The sequence below is a fragment of the Periplaneta americana genome, chromosome 4, assembly GCF_040183065.1.
Source record: "Periplaneta americana isolate PAMFEO1 chromosome 4, P.americana_PAMFEO1_priV1, whole genome shotgun sequence".
NCBI lineage: Eukaryota > Metazoa > Arthropoda > Insecta > Blattodea > Blattidae > Periplaneta > Periplaneta americana.
In genome coordinates, this window is record NC_091120.1 from 529,385 (window position 1) to 545,236 (window position 15,852).

The window sequence follows — 15,852 nt, forward strand, 5'->3', positions numbered from 1 at the left end:
GATAGGATATTACAGTGGATATCTGGCAGAATATGTTTAAGAGGGCATTTCCTGGTTATAGATATCGACTGCATCATTTGTTCTGTGCTGTTCGATATTTATATCCCCGCATCATAGTTTTTAGCAGGTGAGTGATTCTTTGTGAATTAAAATGTTTTCAGTGGATTATGAGCAAATCTTATGTACTCCAAATGCCGAAATTGGCAGTTTTATAAAACAAATAGCCTATTAAGACCGCAATTTTTTTGTTACACTAAATATTTACCGAAAATTCGTTTGGTAACTGCCTGTGTCTACTGTAGATAAGCACGAAGTCGAACTTGCCTTGAAATGCCTCGGTGCGGCGCAACGCGAGCTGGAGTAAAAACACAATACGTGCGACAAGACGTCATTGAGTACTGATTGCAGGGAGGTTGACGGGGAGGTCGGAGGTCGACCATGCTTCCAGATGGGTTGTTTTACGAGCGAAGACGTCTGCAGAGCGAGATGCCATCAGACGCCTCGCTCGCTCGTTAAGCACCCCAGACGTGTACAAGCTGGGGGCAATTTTAAAATATGGGCGTTACGTACGCTGCTACTGGATAACGCGTTGCCGACAAAAGATCGGTAATACGACGATTGCAATACCGTGTTCAAATTCTAATTCAACGTGGCAGCACAGTCACGAAGCTTGAGTTGTGAGGGTGCTAGGAACAATAGACTGTGCCGGTACTATACATGTAAGAAGGCATTCTCTATTCTCCATTCACTAAAAAGATTGTATTATTATCCATCTAAATTAAAACAGACGCTCATTCTACCTCACTTCGATTATTGCGACGTTTTGTTCAGTGATCTCAGGATTGATTCCGCTCAGAAACTACAGCGTGTTCATAACGCGTGCGTCCGCTTCATTTGTAATGTTCGATACTACGATCATATCTCACCTTCTTTCGAGAAGTTATCATGGCTTAGGTTACATGAGAGGAGAAATCTGCACTCACTTTCTCTCTTATATCGAATTATGCATACTTCATCCCCTATTATTTATTCGCTCGTTTTCATACTTTCTCTCGCTATCATAATATTAATACTCGATCACAACGCGATAACACGCTAGAAATTCCACTCCACACATCATCTCTGTATTCCTCATCTTTCACTGTTGCTACCTCTCGTCACTGGAACTCTCTGCCGCCTGAAGTGAAGGGCTACCGAACATTGAAATCTTTCAAATCCAAGTTAGAAAATTATCTTATGACGAGTTGCCAAACTAACTTACTATTACGACAAGTGTTGTATTGCATGTTTCCACGTATTCACATTTTTTATGTTCTAGTGATATTTAACTTATTTTATATTTTTGTTTTCATATGTTCCGATAATGGTATATCTCTAATGTGATAAGTTGAGCTATATATAATCATAATTTTCCTTACTGTGTGTACTTAAAAGTATTGTATTCATTGTATGCTTTGTACTGCACTATTTTATTACTACTATTAGTATTATTATTACTATTAGGCCTGTTATTATTATTATTATTATTATTGTTATTATTATTATCAATAATTGTCTTATATTTTTATACTTTGTATGTCTCATTTATTTTGACCTGCTGTTCACATTTTTTCTTTCTTCCTGTATGTTATATATTATGTCTGATTTCCACTTACTTGTTGTCTACATTTTATTATTATTATTATTATTATTATTATTATTATTATTATTATTATTATTATTATTATCTTATTCAGTTTTGTGTGTAAAATTGTAGTGTACTTTGTAAATTTATAGTGTTTTTTGTAACGCAGTTTTACTCCTGGTTGAGTGTTAGAGAAGGCCGTATGGCCTTAACTCTGCCAGGTTAAATAAATTATTATTATTATTATTATTATTATTATTATTATTATTATTATTATTATTATTATTATTATCGCATTGTCTTTAATGAGGCGATATTAGCGATCCCAGTGGTTAGCAACTATCTATGAATGCATATTTACTACTTATTGAGCTTCGTGACTATACCGGGTGAGTCACTTAAAACTTGCACCGCAAATATTTCTGAAATGGAAGGCGATTTTGATGTGCGGTTTTCACACAGTTGAATTAAAGACAAGGGCTCGTATTTGTAGTTCATTCACAGATTTTAATAAGTATGAGAAAGTATATTTTTTACACAACATACATTTTTTAAAATGGAACCTTGCCTAGTGACATGAATTTATTTTATTTATTGGGTTATTTTACGACGCTGTAGCGTCTGAATGATATGAATGTGATAATGCCGGTGAAATGAGTCCGGGGTCCAACACCGAAAGTTACCCAGCATTTACTCATATTGGGTTGAGGGTAAACCCCGCAAAAAACCTCAACCAGGTAACTTGCCCCGACCGGGATTCGAACCCGGGCCACCTGGTTTCGCGGCCAGACGCGCTGACCGTTACTCCACAGGTGTGGACCTTATTGACATGAAAAAATAAAACTAGAGTAAAGTAAATTAGAATGTCATTGGCTTTTGTTTGAATCGATAATGTTATTAGTGAACGATAATTATCGATATGAACGATGTTCACATTTGGAGAATTGATGAACAAGGCAACATTTAATGCAAAGTTCCATTCACTAATATTAACTAAGCGTGTTAAGAATGAGGTAGAGATGTAATGAATGTGCAATGTTAACTGTGGAAAGGTAACGAAAGCTTTTTAACACAGACGCTTCTTTAAGAAGCCGGCAGACTTGAAGATTGATTTGTTGACTGAAGTGAGGACTGTTGTCTGTACACGTAGCAGTGTTGTGTTATATTGTGGGGGGAGATGACTTGGCATCTCTCCAGAAATTCAGACATCAACTCGTGTGCCATGACAGGTCATTCAAGAATGAGAAGGGCGGCATTAAGGAATCGATATTTCATCACAATTCTTCCATATCCGAGAGAGCTTCGGCAACATACTTATTATTGAAGATGCCAAACAAAACAATACAGTTCTTAAATAATTATAAAACATACTATGTGTGGTCCACACCTGTGGAGTAACGGTCAGCGCGTCTGGCTGCGAAACCAGGTGCCCCGGGTTCGAATCCCGGTCGGGGCAAGTTACCTGGTTGAGGTTTTATCCGAGGTTTTCCCTCAACCCAATACGAGCAAATGCTGGGTAACTTTCGGTGTTGGACCCCGGACTCATTTCACCGGCATTATCACCTTTATATCATTCAGACGCTAAATAACCTAGATGTTGATACAGCGTCGTAAAATAACACAATAAAATAAAAAATACACTGTGTGTGTTATATTTACTTTTGAAAATGAAGATTTTAACAATAAAGTTAGTAAATTTAGTGATATATGTGGGTCAATTACAAGGAATTTAAATGAGAAAAAAAAAAACGCAACTGAAATTTTATGAAGTAATGGGAGTTCTTTTATTCTCACATGATTCTGAATTTTGGACATTAACAAGAATCGAGAATCGAAGCTGCTGAAATGAAATTACCAAGACGTGTTGCTGACGACACACACAGAGACAGGAAGCCATCAGGTAGGAACTGAGAGTATTCAAAGAACCAGTTGGCTGGAACGTGTTGCTGAAATGATGATTCCACATTCCATAAAAGACCCTACATTATAGGCGAAGAGGAAGAAAGACAAACAAAACGTTGGATTAATTCTTCATGAGAACGGAAGAAGGCTGTTGAGCTTAATCTATATTTGGCTGATGATAATGCTGTAATGATACAGTCAAGTGCAACACTGACGTCACTAGACTTCATTTCCAAGGAAGTGCTTGTGTCATATCCTACACCTAATGAGTCCATTCCTATTCACAGAGAAAGTCCGCATAGATACATAAGCTACCTGTTTGGAGGAGTTTATTACAATCCATGGGGAGTTGCAATATAATATTAAATTTAAAATAATGTTTTTCAGTTGTTGTGCTTTGACATCAGCGTTGCTAATCCTGAGGCACAATTTATTCCAGATTATCGTACTTTTAATGTACTTAATTTATTTAACTAGCTAGCTAGTGAGTAAAAATTGAAATTATAAAACAAAAATGTTTCTAGCCACTACCGTAAGAGTCAGGCTTGATTGAAGGATCGTACACTACATACGAAATGGGCCTAATTTGATTATTTTACCCAAACTCCCTTCACAGTGTTTTATTTAAACGATTTTTTTTAATTCTTACAAGGAACTATGGATAAAAATTAAGTATCAGCGCATAAAATTATTTTTAAACACTTTGTTGTCCCTTTACCTTCGGAAGATCCTCAGAAGGATCAACAACAGCAGGAACAGAACCTACATCTAGCCCAGGCCTGCAGAACCCGTAAATATGACGTCAGCCTCACTCCACTTCTATTGGCGATGATCGACTTCCGCGTAGAGTTGTTTACATTCTCTGCCCGCCATTGGTCTCTATCCTGAGCAAGATTAATCCATTCTCTATCATCATATCCCACCTCCCTCAAATCCATTTTAATATTACCTTCCCATCTACGTCTCGCCCTTCCCAAAGGTCTTTTTCCCCGCCGGCCTCCCAACTGACACTCTATATGCATTTCTGGATTCGCCCAAACGTGCTACATGCCCTGCCCATCTCAAACGTCTGGATTTAATGTTTCTAATTATGTCAGGTGAAGAATACAATGCATGCAGTTCTGTGTTGCGTAACTTTCTCCATTCTCCTGTAACTTCATCCCTCTTAGCCCCAGATATTTTCCTAGGAACCTTATTCTCAAACACCTTTGATCTCTGTTCCTCTCTCAAAGTGAGAGTTCAAGTTTCACAACCATGCAGAACAATCGGTAATATAACTGTTTTATTAATTTTAACTTTCATATTTTTTGACAGCAGACTAGATGATAAAAGCTTCTCAACCGAATAATAACACGCATTTCCCATATTTATTCCGCGTTTAATTTCCTCCCGAGTGTCATTTATATTTGTTACTGTTGCTCCAAGATATTTGAATTTTCCCACTTCTTCGAAGGATAAATTTCCAATTTTTATATTTCCATTTCGTACAATATTCTCGTCACGAGACATAATCATATACTTTGTCTTTTCGGGATTTACTTCCAAACCTATCGCTTTTCTTGCTTCAGGTAAAATTTCCGTGTTTTCCCTAATCGTTTGTGGATTTTCTCCTAACATATTCACGTCATCCGCATAGACAAGAAGCTGATGTAACCCGTTCAATTCCAAACCCTTCCTGTTATCCTGAACTTTCCTAATGGCATATTCTAAAGCGAAGTTAAAAAGTAAAGGTGATAGTGCATCTCCCTGCTTTAGCCCGCAGTGAATTGGAAGAGCATCCGACAGAAACTGACTTAATTCTGCTGTATGTTTCACTGAGACACATTTCAATTGAACTAGTTTCTTGGGAATACCAAATTCAATAAGAATATGATATAAAACTCCTCTCATAACCGAATCATATGCCTTTTTGAAATCTATGAATAACTGATGTACTGTACCCTTATGCTCTCATTTTTTCTCCATTATCTGTCGAATACAAAATATCTGATCAATAATAGTACATCCCAAGTATTTGAATAATAATAATAATAATAATAATAATAATAATAATAATAGTAGTAATAGTAATAAAACTTATTTTATTGGGTTAAGAAGTGCTTATAATATAGACTTAAGATTATGTACAGCACACGCTTACCGTTATTAAATGTTAAGAAGCGCTTAAAATACAAATTTAAGTTCGGAATATGTATTATATGACTTTCTTGTGTTAAATTCTATCGTACCTGGTTTACATGTTTCGATCTATTATGGATCATCCTCAGAACTGTTACCCCGTTATTCGTAAATGAAATATATGGTAATTTTAGAGGTGTAACACAACTGTAGCACACGAAATCGATCTAGTTCTCAATGAAATTTTGTTCTATGAATTAAATGAAACTAATTAATTCCCAGTTCTCAAGAAAAATACTTATAAATAGTTGATGGAACAGCCTCCATATGTTCAATCCTATTTTCATAAAGTGGAATCCTCTATAATAACCTATCGGAGAAGCCTTTTTCATGTAGTTATCGAAACACAGCTTCCTTATGATGGAGGAATATTGTGAAAGATGTGACAAGAACAAGCACCGTATGTGTGAAATGCGACTGCCGGCTTGTATCTCTCGGAGATGTGGTCTGTGTGCGCTCTCAGCGCTCCCTTGTGTCCGTCTGCACAGTTAACCCAGTTCACTTTCTTTTCTGTCAGTTTTACAACTTTGCACGACTCTTTAGAATCTTTTCTAGTGCACTATAAACTTGCTGTCCTATTTTATTCACTCGAACATTAGCAAGTTTCACAATTTCCGTCATTCCGGAAACTTTGGCAAGGAAAGGAACAATTCCGCTCTTTCAGGAACTATTTCATGTGCTTGCTGTAGAACTGCGACATCGAACTTCACGCTCCTTACGTTGAAAGCCTTTCTGCGAATTTTTATGTTAAATATCGAGAGAACAGGAAAGATTTTTTTGAATATCATGCATTCCATGTTGAACCGAACTAATATAAACTGTTGCTATTTCCACTGTACTATAGGCCTAACGGGTTTCCTCAATTTTTTCTCGAAATATGCATTTTTTTTTAACTTATGGTGGGTACTTGACTAACCCATATGAAGCCACGTATGTCGATCAATTTACCGACAGAGTCGTTGCCAAGGGTGCGCCATAGGAGGCTGGTCTACGCTACACCCGCGATGAGATGAGATGGTTATGGAGATTTGTTGGGATGGGAACCGGAGTTCCCGGAGAGAACTCATCATATGTTACATGGATCACGGGCTTGCCCAACACAAGTTGTAAATTGGGGTGCACCTGGGATCGAACTCGAGTCCACAGGATTATAAGTCCAGCGCTCTAGCCACTAGACCACCGTGTAATGTGTGTGCATTAAGTAACTGTTGTAGGTTGTTGTTTAGTGAACTGTCCGAAGACAGGCCTGAACCTCACAAGTGACACCTAGAAGATATCACTTACGACGCAACTAGGCCAGGAGATAATGGGGTAGGGTGGCCAGTTCCTTTTCCCCTCCAGTGCATGCATCGCCGACTAGCTACATATTACATTAGTCAGACAAACAATTGTTCTTCCTTAGATTAAGCATTCCACTGATCTTTGGTAGGGTCTATTGTACGTCCATATTTATCACTTTCATATTTCTTCATTCCGAAGTGATTTGTAGCGTAAGATGATATACGAGTTGTATCTTGATAGGATTTTTTTCTCCTATAGGCTAAACTATATTTTTCATATTTCCGTAAATTTTTCCTCGAAGTGAAATACGTACTGTTTTTTTATAGACAGGTTTGTTAGAAACCACCGGTATGTTATGGAACTAACATATTAGCGGATGTTAAAACTTAGAAGTACTTAATGAAATATTTTACATGACGGTAGGTCAGAAGAGTTCAGATCTAGATATGGAGCTGTATCTGAAGAGGCCAGAACTTACAAATACATTTCACTTGCCGACTAGGTCTGTGGTATTTCATTATTTGCAGTTCATATTTTAAGACATTTTTGTACCAGACTGGTGTGTTTTGTGCTGAAGCATTTATCTTTAATCTCGTAGTACTAAATTTATCAAAATGACAAAAATATTAGTAACAATAGCTCCTATACCTAGAGAGCTACAAGGTATTCTTTCTGCAGAAAGTATTCATTCCATGTGGCGTCCAAACGGCTCTTCATCAAAAACAGCGTGCATTATGTCTAGAATTCATAGTTCCTGACGAATCTGATGACGGGCGCTCATGTAATATCTGTTTCTTGTGGTCTGAATCCTGGTGTGTCACGTGGTGTCGTTCGGTTTTAACGTGGGATGTCAAGGATCGGTGGAGCGGAGAAAAATTCTCTCCGGCACCGAGGTTCGAATCCCGGTGCCGGAGAGAAGTTTTCTCTGTTCCACCGATCCTTCGTCACATGATAACGCAGAATTCCTGCACGGAGGTATCATATGTACTTCGGTACATCGCAGTAATAGTGGGATGTAAAGTTACACTATCCTCCCGATGTATCTTTTTACTTCATCCCCCTATTATTTATTGGCTCGTTTTCATACTCTCTCTCGCTATCATAATATTAATACTCGATCACAACGCGATAACAGCTAGAAATTCCACTTCACACATCATCTCTGTATTCCTCATCTTTCACTGTTGCTACCTCTCGTCACTGGAACTCTCTGCCGCCTGAAGTGAAGGGCTGCCGAACATTGAAATCTTTCAAATCCAAGTTAGAAAATTATCTTATGACGAGTTGCCAAACTAAGTTACTATTATGACAAGTGTTGTATTGCATGTTTCCACGTATTCACATTTTTTTATGTTCTAGTGATATTTAACTTATTTTATATTTTTGTTTTCATATGTTCCGATAATGGTATATCTCTAATGTGATAAGTTGAGCTATATATAATCATAATTTTCCTTACTGTGTGTACTTAAAAATATTGTATTCATTGTATTGTTTGTACTGCACTATTTTATTACTATTATTATTATTATTATTATTATTATTATTATTATTATTATTATTATCATTATTATTATTATTATTATTATTATTATTATTATTATTATTATTATTATCAGTAATTGTGTTATTTTTTTATACTTTGTATGTCTCATTTATTTTGACCTGCTGTTCACATTTTATTATGCTTTTTCCTTTCTTTCTGTATGTTATATATTATGTCTGATTTGTACTTACTTGTTGTTTACATTTTATTATTATTATCTTACTCAGTTTTGTGTGTAAAATTGTAGTGTACTTTGTAAATTTGTAGTGTTTTTGTAACGCAGTTTTACTCCTGGTTGAGTGTTAGAGAAGGCCGTATGGTCTTAACTCTGCGAGGTTAATTAAATTGTTGTTATTATTATTATTATTATTATTATTATTATTATTATTATTGTTATTGTTATTATTGTTATTGTTATTGTTATATTTAGCATGCCCCTATTATTTAACAAAACGGAAATACGGCGTGTAAATGAAAATACACAGATTGTTAGAGTTATTTTCACTTACCCAAAGAAGGTTGGGCCCTTGGAATATTCGAAGCTGCAGATACAAGGTAATGCGCTTGATCGGAGACCAGGGCACGGGTACACAAGATAACGCGTAATTAAGTGACTTACATTCACTGTGTTTGGTTTGTTGTTGGAACTCATTCCGAAATTCATTGAAAACTGCAAGAAAAATATTAATTTTTGTAAATAATAGATAAATATTATAGAACTTTATTCTTATTATATGTGAATCTCTCTTTTGAGTTCGGAAACTATAGGTTACAGATGTCAAAGAGGCGGAAAGGTAGCTTAAAATTAATTTTTATTTTGTTTATAACAAAAGAAATGAACTGACCAGAGAAAATTGTTTTTACTTTTATTTTTACTTCCTTCCCAATTGTAAGTGAAAAAGAAATTATTTCTTTATTTTAACAATATATTTTATCAAATAATAATGTAGTTTAGATCTTACAATCTTACAATGTCATTGTAAATGGAGTGATTTTTTTAAACAATAACAATGACATTTAAAATGTTTCTAATAAACATTAGGAAATTGATTTTAAATAACAATAATAACATTTAAGTATTACTGAATGACGATTTCCTGTTTGTTGAGGAATTGTTTTTCATTTTCATTTATGATTCGTAGCGTTTATCTAGGCTTTAGGTCTCACCACGGGCAGGTGCGCTCCAAAATACTGACATAGAATACTATTACAGTCTAAATGGCGCTATAGACCATAGACTTTGCGCCACCAGGAGTCCATTCTTTCCTTGGGAAACAGTACATTAGACATGCTTTTACTTATTTTGATGAACAATGCCTGTAATCAGTTTGTATTTCTTTTTTTGTTAACTCTACGTACAAGTTGGCCTACAGTTTTGTTTCTGCTCTTAAATATGTCTAAGATAAAGAAAATTGGTGTGGATTGGAAAGAGAGACTGTTTAGTAATAAATGAAGTAAGGAGTCAAGGTCAGGATAGGAGAAGAAATGTCAGAAGGAAGTGAAATTGGAAGAGGAGTACGTCAAGGATGTCCTTTATCACCTACCCTGTTCAACATCTACTTGGAGGATTTAATGAAGAACTCTTTTTTAGAACATGGGAGGAGTGATAGTAGGAGGAAGAAGAATAAAGTGCATAATATTTGCTGATGATATGGCGTTGTTAGTAGAAGAGGGGATGATACTAAGGGACATGCTACTGGAGCTAAATGACAGCTGTGAGCAGTATGGGATGAAGATAAATGTAAATAAGACGAAGACCATGGTCATAGGAAGAAAAATAAAGAAGATAAACTTGAGAATTCTAAATGAGGCAGTAGAGCAAGTAGACAGCTTCAAATACTTGGGGTGTACTATAAGCAGTAACATGAGCTGCTGCCAGGAAGTCAAAAGGAGGATAGCAATGGCCAAGGAAGCTTGTAATAGAAAAAGGAGCATGTACTGCGGACCTCTGGAAAAAGAACTAAAGAAGAGACTAGTGAAGTGCTTTGTATGGAGTGTGGTATTGTATGGGGCAGAAACATGGACATTACGACGAAGTGAAGAGAAGCGAATAGAAGCATTTGAAATGTGGATATGGAGAAGAATGGAATGTGTGAAATGGACAGACAGAATAAGAAATGAAGCTGTGTTGTAAAGAGTGGGTGAAGAAAGAATGATGCTGAAACTGATCAGGAAGAGAAAAAGGAATTGGTTGGGTCACTGGTTGAAAAGAAACTGTCTACTGAAGGATCCACTGGAAGGAATGGTGAACGGGAGAAGAGTTCGGGGCAGAAGAAATCAGATGATAGACGACATTAAGATATATGGATCATATGAGGAGACTAAGAGGAAGACAGAAAATAAGAATGATTGGAGAAAGATGGTTTGCAGTGAAAGACCTGTCGTTGGGCAGAACACTGAATGAATGAATGAATGAATGAATGAATGAATGAATGAATGAATGAATGAATGGATGGATGCCTGTAATCAGTTTGTATTTCCTTTTTGTGAACGCTATGTACGAGTTGGCGTACAGTTTTGTTTCTGCTCTTAAATATGTCTAAGATAGACAAAATTGCAAGGAATAATTGACTAGAGTGTAATTAATGCAGAACGGCAGGCAGGTCTCGTATCAAGCGTTGTCACCATTACATCCCCTCGGTCTGCTTCTCATTTTAAGTATAGCTGCGGAGTCTTCATCGCTCATATTTTAATGTTCTGTCTTTCTGTGAGTGCGAGAACTGTTAATTTGTTCCCTGAGGGTAATTTATTTCGGAGAACACTGGACCGAAAAGTATTCCCGTGGGCTGCAGAAGCGAAACTCTTGTTTTAACAAATGCGCTTTATTTTTAGTTCAAAGCGACTTTTTCAGAGAAAAAATGTACAATGTGGTCTGTAATTCTAGCTGTGAAAACTTTTGGAATACAGCAAAGCATAGCAGAACTATTGCGAGTGAAATTCCTGGAAGGCGTCATTAACACGCAGCCTCTGCGGCTGAGTTCCAGAGCGCGGACCATCCAGTGTGTACAAGCTGTTGGCCTCGTGAAGGAACGGCGGAAGATTGTCAAAAATAATTGGTCGATTCTTTAGTTGTCTTGACGAGCTTGTTTGATCACTGTTAGGCATTATCAAGTTTGTTTGGTCGTTTGTTGCGTTTTGTTAATAACTTTGTTTCGTCAATTGTTAAGTTTTATTAGTCAGTTTGTACAGTCACTTGTTACGTTTTGTTACGTCACTTGTTATATTTTATTGAAAAGTTTTTGTCGCTTATTACGTTTTTTTAACAAGTTTGGTCACTTGTTGTTAACGTATCTCTAGTCACTGCGAGACCTGTAGTTTATTAGCATTGTGTTTAGTCACCTGTTTGTTTTTTTTAACTACGGTTTGGACACTTGCATTTTAACCGTTTTCAGTTTCTTGTTATTAGAACTCTGAATTCCAATACAAACGACGACCGATCGAGATGATTAGGGACGGAACTTCGGACACCGAACCTATGAAGTTAACTACGTCGCGTGTTATACAGGGACATCATTTTATTTTTACTAACATTTTTAATATTAATCTGGCTATACCTTTGGATCAACGCCGTTTGCTACCCCCTTCCACGACTGGAGTTCTACGATACTGGCGTAATATACAAACAAATCACTTCACTAGGTATAGGAGGGAAGAAAAGTAGTTCATCCATTTACGTAAACTAGGAAATATTGCGCTTTTGAGTTTGATCATTTTCATTAGGTTTTTGTTTAATCAAAATAGAGTACAGTATTAATGAGTGTTGTTACTCACGAACTGAGCTATCCATGTGGACGTATTCATTATGCAGTGTATATTATACTGTCTACAGCACATTAGCATACAATATAGAGAATGAAGTTAAATTGAAAAATAATCATAATACGGATATTTAAACACATTTTTTAATATGGTGGCATTTCATTTCGATACAGGCTTCAGTTCTAATGTGCATATTATCGCACTATAGACTATTGTACCTAATCCCAATTACCAGTTTCGTCCTTTGTACTAGTAACTCATGTTGAAATAATTCTGTACCTACTCTATAAAAGAGTACCTTACGCACTGTAAATTCAATCTTCACTTCTGCCTGATCCGAAAAGAAAAAATTACTCAGACATGCTATCTACTGTCCGTCCAAGTGGTTATAATAATAATAATAATAATAATAATAATAATAATAATAATAATGATTTATTTTAGCTGGCAGAGTTAAGGCCGTAAGGCCTTCTCTTCCACTCAACCAGCAGAAAGTGTATATACATATGCATGAACTTACAAAGAATTCAACAATTTGATTTAGATGAGAGTTACATGTATACAAGAGTTATTTACGAATTAAACAACAAAATACTATGAACTATTAATTAAACACTGAAATAAACTGGGTAGCAGAATTAAACTAAAATACATAGAATGTTAATATATTTCAAATGATATTAGATAATAGAAAGAGATTATTATGAGACAATTTTGAAAATGCAGCACAATCAGGATGATGTCTAAAGAAAAAAGCAACAGTGTAGTCAGTAATATTTTAAATCAGTATGATTGCAGTGAAATGCTAATAAGGTTATCTTTTAAGCTGTTCTTAAAGGTGTTTGTTGTCTTGCAGCCCCTAATACTTTGTGACAAGGAATTCCATTGACGCGAGGTGGAATTGTAAAAGATGAGGAATAACAAGATGTTCTATGAAGAGGTATATTTAGCGTGCCACAGATAAGTGATCTGGTATTTACGTCGTGGTTAGAATATAGATAAGAGAAACGAGACGAAAGGTAATTTGGTGTTGAGGTGTGCAGAATTCGAAAGAGTAAAGACAAAGAGTGTAAAGTTCTGCGTTCTTTAAATCGGAGCCACGAGAGACTTGCGAAGGACGGTGATATATGATCATATCGTCGGATATTGCACACGTATCTGACGCACATATTCTGAGCTCGCTGTAACTTGACTGACAGTTCAGAACTTAGATCACTTAACAAAACGTCACAATAATCGAAGTGCGGCATTACTAGGGTTTGTACTAGGGTAAGTTTTAGTTGCTGGGGCAAGAAGTTTCTCAAGCGACTCAAAGAGTGAAAGGAGGAACAGATTTTTTTTATCGTTTCTTTAACTTGAACATTCCAACTTAGATTATTATCGAAAAAGAAGCCAAGATTTTTTACGACAGATGAATAAGGGATTAGCGTGTTGTTAAGGGTAACAACTGAAAGATTACTGTTATTAAGGGAGTTAACTAAACGCTTATGTGCAATAATTATGGCTTGAGTCTTACTTGGATTAAGTGCGAGTCCGAAATTGGCCGCCCAAGTGGAGACAGTGGCTAGGTCACAATTTAACTTGTCAATCGATTCATTGATCGTATTGGGTCTGGAATGTATGTAAAGTTGTAGGTCGTCGGCATAGAGGTGATATCGGCAATACTGTAAGTTCTTTGATACGTCATTAATGTAGATAGAGAAAAGTAGTGATCCTAATACGGAGCCCTGCGGCACTCGTAAGGTCGTAGAAAGGGGGGAAATCACGTGACAGTTAATTACTTAACGAGGCCCTTTTATTTAAGTTATTTTAAACAGTTGTATAATATTACGTAGACGTCCAATTCCTAAGAGAAATTAATGTTCTCAGAAAAGAGCTAAGACAGCCCAGCCACTAGCTGGAGAATAAAAGCTGGTGGGGGAAACCGGGATACAACGTAGGCAAATGGACGGCAGTACCTGTGCGAAAATGATTCAATATTGAAAACTCTTTCGTCACTGGAAAATGCGAACATATTTTTGGAACATACTGTGGCTACTATGACTGTATATGCGGTCTTGGTTCTGTGAGGAGGACGGTTGAACTTCATTAGTAGAAGGGGTGGGAGTGAAGTACATTCAAAAACTCAGGTACAATAAAAATTGAAGTAAAAATAAAATGATGTCCCTGTTGATGTGCATCAACTCGGAGGGACTTCTACAGAGCACAGCTATGCTTGAATCAGAATATTGCTCCGTGTAGTTAGGTGACTAAAACAAATAGAGTTTAACATACATTTACGAAAGCGACTTACCTCATTCTCTTCCTTGTAGAAAATGGTGATAGATTGTAAATAAAAATGAACTGTGTACTTTAAGTGCTACTAATTTTGTTGCAATGTAAGACTGCGTACTCGTACATTCGTAAATTGTCAAATATAAACCTATTCGATTGACACTGAAACAGTGTTTGTACGAAGAAAATATGCAATACAGGACGTTACGTGCTTAACAGAGTCTCGGCAATAAACGCCTCGTTTTTTCAAACTTCCCTCGCCTCTGTTATACCGCACTTACCAATCTAGTATCGCGATGCACTGTAGTTATCGACATTTGTTTAAAAGTGATGCTTTGAGAGCATGAAAGGTTATCAGAAATAAATTGTCATTCATCACAGCGGAAATTCGAAATTGCGTCTTTAATTGTAATTAATATTTTCTACGTCGAAAATGGAATTGCGAAGTGGGAGAGTATCGGCACAGACGCGTAATGACTTCCATTAACAAGAAGTGGTTCTGGGGTGGTTGAATGTGCAACACGTTTGTTCTCAGCAAATCCGACGCTTCCAAGACGAACATTAAAGGACTTCCATTTATCAGACAGGGAGTGAGAAGTACGTCGCCGTGTGGCAGATAAATAGAACGATAGGATGGAGATGTAAGAAGATTTAAAATAGTAAAACATTCAAGGTGTAACATGACAAAACTTGGAGAAATTATAGATTACACAGAGAGCATGGGGTCATTTTTGTTAAGTAACATATTAAGCTCGACGACACGTACTTAAGGAGTTACGCATGTGAAAAGTCAGATCTCTGGTAATTTATTTTTTTTAGAAATGTAATTTACTTAATTTTTCATGTTCTGTCAGTTTTATAACAGCTGTTAAAATTACATATTCTGCACAGTATCTTATTATCAGGCTTCGAGACTTCGGACCCGATAGAGCAGCTCAGTGGTAAATCCGCATAACGGCGTACTGAGTATAGTGGTAAAGCGTACAGTGGGTGGGGGTACTGTAGAATGAATGCCAACAAATACGCAAAGGAAAACGCTCTGGATTTGAAGATTGTGACGAATAATTTGGTTTTCATACAAACCCATTTTCAAACTGTGTCTGAAACTATTACACGGTTAGAAAAGTCAGAGCAAGAGATGCCGGAAGTCCTGAAAATTAATTGAGGAAATGACACAGAAAATTAATGAGACACCAAGTACACCGGTTATTGAACGTGTAAAACAGAAGTGGAAATCAATTTTATGTAAAAATAACGGATATAGAACATTGTGTAATATAAACAGCAA